Below are 7298 nucleotides of genomic sequence, written 5' to 3'. Positions count from 1 at the left end.
AAGGGAATGATGGAATGCTGGTACATTTATGTGCCAAGTATACTTATGTGAAATGCATGTGATGAATAGTGTGAAGCTACTATAAGCTGATCTGTTATCTTATTTATGTAAGCATGTATTTTTCTTCTACTCAATTAGAGTTTTCTTTATTCAATACATATAATACGTAGAGAGTTTATGCCAGCCACAGTATTTCTTTAATGTTTAATTTATTGAACAGGACAAGTTATGTGGAAATTGGTTTTTAACTTATTTTTTATCCAAAAACTCGGAAGCCTCCAGTTTCTAGCTTTAATTAGCAAAAGTTACAAACTGCGTATACTTAATCCTATGTTTGGATTGAGGAAAATGAAAGGAATGAGCCTAACTAAATTCAGATATAAATCTGGTGATAGGGCAGTAATTTAATTACCAATAACTTCATCTTCTAAAATTGAAAAACAAAAATGGCGTAAGATGCAAATTATTAGCTGGGGCTCTAATTTACTCCACAAACCCCCTCCCTCAAGAGAGTGGAAAAAAAAAACCCTCAATTCTATGTATTCATATAACAAATATCCTTTTTCTTTTGCTTTTTATTCAGTAAAAGAAAAGGAAATAGGTAGACTTTGGTTCAAGTTACGATTCTGCCCAGTGTGGTTCTATTCAGTCCATTCGGTGATATACAGTCCACTTTAGTTCTATTCAGTCCGTTTTGTCCACTTTGGTCCTATTCGATCCACTACGGTTCTATTCGGTCTACTTTGGTCTTATTATGTCCAAATTGGTCTTATTCGGTCCACTTTGGTCTTATTCGGTCTCTTTCAGTCCACTTTGGTCCTATTCGGTCTACTTTGGTTCTATTCGGTCCATTTGTTTATATTTGGTGCATTCTGTCCACTTTGGTCCTATTCGGCCCACTTCTATTTCCATTCAGTCCAATGTGGTCCAATTCGATCCTATTCTGTTCACTTCTATTCCATTTGGTCCTATTCTACCCACTTCTTGGATTTCTTTATTTTCTCCTCCTTTTTTCTCGTAATACAAACAGGACCAAGAAATATGTTTATGGAGAGAGAAGTTGCGAGAGCCAAGGTTGGATGTATTTACTTAATGACATATATGTGTGTATATATATATATATATAGTTATCTGATTTTGAATTAAACATATTTCTAGACCTTATTTGGATTCTGAGACAAGAAGGGAAAATGGAAAGAAAAAAAAATCCAAGAACTTTGAATTTGGAGAAAAACCTGATTTTGATGTGTTGAAGACCCATATTATTTGCTTTTACCCGATTTTGATGAGTATAATGTGATGTGTACTTTTTTAATAGGAAAAGTCTAGGACCAAATAATTTTTCACAACTTCTTGCCACAATTGACGTGACAGAGTGTGATTGGTAAAGAAAAAATGGTGGGTCCATGTGTAAGTGATAATTAACCACTCACAATTTTCCACGTTAGAGTTGTGGCAAAAAAGTTGTGGAATAATTTGTGGTCCTAGAACTATTTTTTTTAAAAATATATAGGTTGCCACATCACTTAAAACATGCTACGTCATTGCTCCATTTGACACATGAGAAAATAAACTAATGGAAGTTAATGGAGGGACCAATAGCACTTATATATATTTAAAACTTTAGGGACCAATAACGCTTTTTTGAAAATTTAAGGACCAAAAGTACTCAACAAGAAAACTTTAGAGACCAATATTATAGTTTCCCCTTGCAAACTTACTTATAAAGGGATGAAATTGACTGTTGGCATCAATGTGATCCCCCTATCCAATTTGGTAAAGTAGATTGTTGTTACTTCCTCAATAAAAAAATATTAAAAAAAAAGTAGATTGTTGTTAACCCCCAAAATAAGCGTAATTTTGAAAATTTTAAGCATTAAGTGTGTGTATATGTATGTGTGTGTGCATGTATATATTTGAATGTAATTTTAAATTATAAGAAATCTTTTTTAATTCAAACACAACCAAAAGAAATGCAGTCTCTGTAAACGAGCCAAGCTGGGCCGAGTTTTAAATGTTCAAGCTTGTTCATTTAAATTTTTTTTTTTCAAACATGAGCCAAACTTAAACTTATTATCAAAGATTTTATGTTCAAGTTTGGCTCATTTTCTTGTCAAGTAAGTTTAAGCTTGTTCACGAGCTACTTAAATAACTTAGTCTTTTCCTATATAATGTGAAAACATGACTAAAATATTTTACCTTTTCATAATTTTATGGATTTTGACTATGAGTAGACTATTTATATCATTAAAAGCCTGCATATAATAATTTAATAGGCAAAAATGCAAAACTGACTCTCTAACTTTCATTGTTTTTTATTTCAGTCCTCTACCTTTCAGTTTTGTCAATTTAGTTCTCTATCTTTTAATTTTTGTCAATTCAAGACTCCGTTACAAGTCAGTTAATGCTGCCGTTAGATATGCTTGAAACGATGCCGTTTTGCTATTTTCTTTTAATAAATTCGAAATTAAAATAAAATAAGAAAAATCTGAAGAAAAAAAATAAATAAATAAGGGGTCCCCTTCCCCTGAAATCAAAACAAAACAAAGAAATAAAACAAATCCCTAATGTAAATCAAAACAGAGAAACTTTGAGAGACCCAAATCCCTAACGTAGAGAATTTGGGGAAAAGGAAGAGAGACTGAGTCGGATTTGAGAGAGAGAGAGAGAGGGGGTTTTCATCACTTACCCAAAACTTGGCCGGAGCTAGAGCTACAGAGTACACCTATCACCGATTTAGAACTCCATCATCGATTCAGTCAATATCGGGATTCTTGGTTTAAATATCTCAACCTCAATCTTTGCAAATCGGTCTTCATCAAAACTCAATCACCGATTCAGTCAAACCGATTCATAATATCTCTGCAAATTGGTCTCGAACAGTTAAATCAAATCAAACTGATTTAGTTTCCTACTCGGTCTCTCTCTCTCAGTCCGACTCAGTTTCTCGTGCTCTGTCTCTCTCTCAGTCCGACTCAATTTCTCTCTCAAAAAGACTTAGTCTCTCTCTCAAATCGTTTCCCCAATTACCCTAAGTTAGGGATTTGGGTGTGGGGTGATTTCTTTGTTTTGATTCAGGGGAAGGGGAACAATGTCGTTCCCCTTAATTATTTTTTATTTTTAGATTTTTATTATTTTATTTTAATTCTGAATTAAAAAAAAAAGGGCAAAATGACGTCATTTCAAGCATATCTTACGACAACACTAATTGACTTGTAACGAAACTTTGAATTGACAAAAATTGAAAGTTAAAGGACTGAATTGACAAAACTGAAAGTTAGAAGACTGAAATGAAAAACAGTGAAAGTTAGAAGGTCAGTTTTGCATTTTTGCCAATTTAATATCATATAAACTTATTGAAAAACTTATACTAGCCAATTTAAGTCTATATAAATATATATTTAGACAAGTATACATAAAAAAAGTATAATATTATATAGAGTAAAATCAAGCCATCATGTTAACGAACACATTATTTTGTCTGAGTTTGGCTCATTTAATAATCAAGTTTAAACTCAAGGCTTGAGCTTTGGCTTGTTTCCGAAACAAACGAACATAAACAAGCTTTTTCTTGAGCTGAGCTCAAACCGTTCATAAACAGCTTGGTTCATATACAACCCTTAGATAACTTATTTTTCTCCTTTATTTATTTTTTCACCGTTTATCCTTAGGGAAAGTCTAATTGATGTGTTCTCTAAGCGATTTCTTGTTGGGCTATGAGAAATGTTCTTCATTTTAGATAATGAAACAAACCATTCCATTACTACAAACCCAAAGAAATACGAACTCTTTGAGATACACTATCCACTGTACACTTATGTGCTTAAGTACTAATGTGAAATGCATATAAGGCTACTATGAGCTAGGCGATTGTCTTATTTTATGTAAGCAATAAACAATTTACATTTTTACTACTTAATTAGAACTAAATTCTTCATTCAGTAAATATTTAGTTTTTGTCACCCACAGTTTTTATTTATTTAATTATCGAATAGAGAAACTTGTGTGAAACTAGTTTTTAACAAACTTTATGGCCAAAACTCATAAACCTCCAACTCCTCAAAAAAAAAAAAAAAAAAAAAAATAATAATTCAAATATAAATTTGGTGATGAGAGGAGCCATCTACCAATGAATTCAGATGAACCACTTTTAAGTTTTCAATTCTCCAGATTTTAATGTGCAAAATATTCACACTGAGCTTTTTGGCCTTCCCATCGCAACTACAAGAAATTCAACAAACTCTCTGGAGTATTCATCCGCTTAAAAATCCCCTGGCCCTGATGGTTTACATGCTCACTTCTTCCATAATATGTGCAATATTTTGAACAGAGATATTGTCCACTTCACACAAACTATTTTTCCTCACAACTCGCATCCCTCATGATCTAACTAAAATCAAGTTGATCTTAATCCCCAAAGTTCCTAATCCTGAAACTTTGTCACAATTTAGACCCCATTCGTGTATGTAAAACTCTATATAAACTGTTGTCCAAGCTTCCTGTGCTCGATCAGACTGAAAAAGTTTCTTTCCATCCTCATCCAACCAGCCCAACCAGGCTTTTTTCCCCACCATCGCGCCACTGACAACTATATCATAGTCCAAGAAATGTTACACCTCAACAATAAGAAAGGGAAGACTGGTTATGATCGTCTTGAATGGCCTCAACTGATTTAATCCTTGCATGCATTTCATCTTCTTCTATCTCAGTTACGTGGAATGGAAAAGCAAGTGACCCTTTTACCACATCAAAAGGAACTAGACAGGAAGACCCTTTATCACCCTATCTTTTTATCCTTTGCTTGAATCACCTCTCTATTAGACTGGATATTTCTCTTCACACAATCACTCAAGCCTAGTCGAGCTAAGAGGAGATCTGTTTGACTCTTAATCATGTTTTTCTTTGCCGATGATATTTTTCTTTTTGCTCATGCCACTCATCAACAATGTATATTCTTTTTTCCAAATAAGTATAAACTCTTCTTTTCCAAAAACACTCCCCCCACAAACACAACAATCCATTGCACCCACCACCCTATCACATAAGCAGTAGAGGATTGATTGAGACTGGTGAGTAAAATGGGCTGTGGAGTGTGGAGAGCTCCTCCAAAATGATTGGACAAAAGTAGTGAACAAATAAAGTCGGTCAAAGTTGGGCCAAAAAGTTTAACAGTTGCTTATCTCTTTTATTTATTTATTTATTATTTTTTTAGCAATATTTAGAATGACATGATGCATGATTACGAATGGAGAGATAAAAAAATTAAAATATGGCCATCCATTTGTTTTTAATAATAACATATGGAATCTTGAGATTACACCTCTTAACCTTTGTATGTTTTCAATTTTGTTTAATTTTATCCATGGATTTCTATGCTGTGTTCAGAATAACCCTACTATCCAATTACTTCCTCCAAAAAAGAAAAAAAAAAGAGTAGATTGTTGTTTTTTTCAGTTAAGGCCCCAAAATAAGTGTAATTTTTTTTTTTGTTGAAAATTTTCAGCATTCAAATATGTGTGTGTATATATAAATTTGAATTTAATTTTAAAGTATAAGAAATTTTTTTAATTCAAACACAACCAATCGATCCTTAGGGAAGGTCTAATTGATGGGTTAGATCTAAACGATTTCTTGTTGGGCTGTGATAACTTTTTGGAAAAAAAAAAAAAAACAGTCATGCTAGAAACATGGAGTAGTAAAAATTCACAATAATTTCATAATATTTCTAAATTAGTATTAAAATAAATTAAACCATAAATTGTTGTGAGCCCATATGTGAAGCTATAGACTATTTTAAGATTGTTGGGTTAGTATTGTGAACTTTTGTTCGTATCACTAGCTTTATTGATAAAATAAATAAATAAATTATCAAAAAAAATTCATATTAGAAATAAGGAAAAGATCAAACTATACTATTTATGGAGCATAAAATTTTCCAATTGATTGATTAAACGGAATGACCATGTTGTACATGAGCCGGAAGTTTAATTTAAAACAAAATAAAATTTGAAAGAAAACATTGAAAATGAGCCAAATGATTGTGATATAAGAGTAGGACGATATAAGAAAATAAAACTCTATCTATGTTTTAAGGGTTTAATTTTTTTTTTTTTCTTTCTCAAAAAAAAAAGTTTTTTTTTTTTTAAAGAGTTTTAATCTTTGGTGTCCACGTTTTAAGGGTTTAAGTTATTTAATTTTTTTTAGAGAGTTTAGTTATATGGTATCCACTTCTGATGATATCTATCATTAGACCAAAACACCAATCGGTTTTTAGTGTAGACAAGGATTGAACTTTAAATCTCTTATTCAATCATCAAAGACTTTATCAATTGAGATAATTGAAACTTACAATTTAAGTTATTCAATGATAACACATAAAAGATTTAAATTTTTAATTTAATTAATGACAACAAAAAGAAAAAGATAAGAACAAATATGATAATCTTCTTAAAATGTTCTTTTACTTAAAATTAGACACGGTACGATTTCCCTCTTGTTCATTTATAAATTTTTAAAATTTCTGGAGAAAAAATAAATTAAAATTCTTTGTTTTTCTTCTGTGAAGTTTCAGCAATTAAAAAAACAAAAAATCAAAGCATGTAACAATGTGCAATTCACACACCAATTTGATGAACTTGATGCAACCAAACTTGATTCCTCCAGTTTTGGGTTTTTTTTTTTTTTTTTTGAGTTTTTAAGTTGAATTGGGTTTTTTTTTTTTTTTTTTTTTATGTATATATTTGTAAAATTCAATTTGGAAAATTTTTAAACCCAAACTAATAACAGTTTGAAAAATATATGATTTTCTTTTTTGAATTTTGAGATTTAGTTTAAATTTGTTAATTTGATTTATTTTAATATTTTAAAATTAATTTCAATGAAATAGGAATATCATACACACTTTCTTTTATTCTCAAACATAAATTTGTTAACCTTTTATACATATATATATATATATATAAATTATTTATTTTAAGAATTACACAAATACTTTACTTGATCTTTGTGGGTTGAATTGCATTGATTTCTTGAACTATCATGGACTCAAGTTGGGTTAAATTAAGATTTTCTCTTGATGAGAATATTCATATTAGGTTGAAATTCAACCAAATTCAATTCATGCATACCCTCGAGGAGAGAGGGAATATTAAAATTTAAACATTATGATTTTGTTTAGATTTGCATATTTAAATCAGGGAATCTGAAGAACAATTACTTAATATAAATTTAACAACACATAATTATGTGAATTTTGGAGATTTTACTCAAACATAAACATATGTGATATAATAGATTGG

Source organism: Quercus suber, unplaced genomic scaffold, assembly GCF_002906115.3.
Source record: "Quercus suber isolate HL8 unplaced genomic scaffold, Cork oak 2.0 scaffold_202, whole genome shotgun sequence".
Lineage (NCBI taxonomy): Eukaryota > Viridiplantae > Streptophyta > Magnoliopsida > Fagales > Fagaceae > Quercus > Quercus suber.
Note: the sequence above shows the minus strand (reverse complement) of the source record.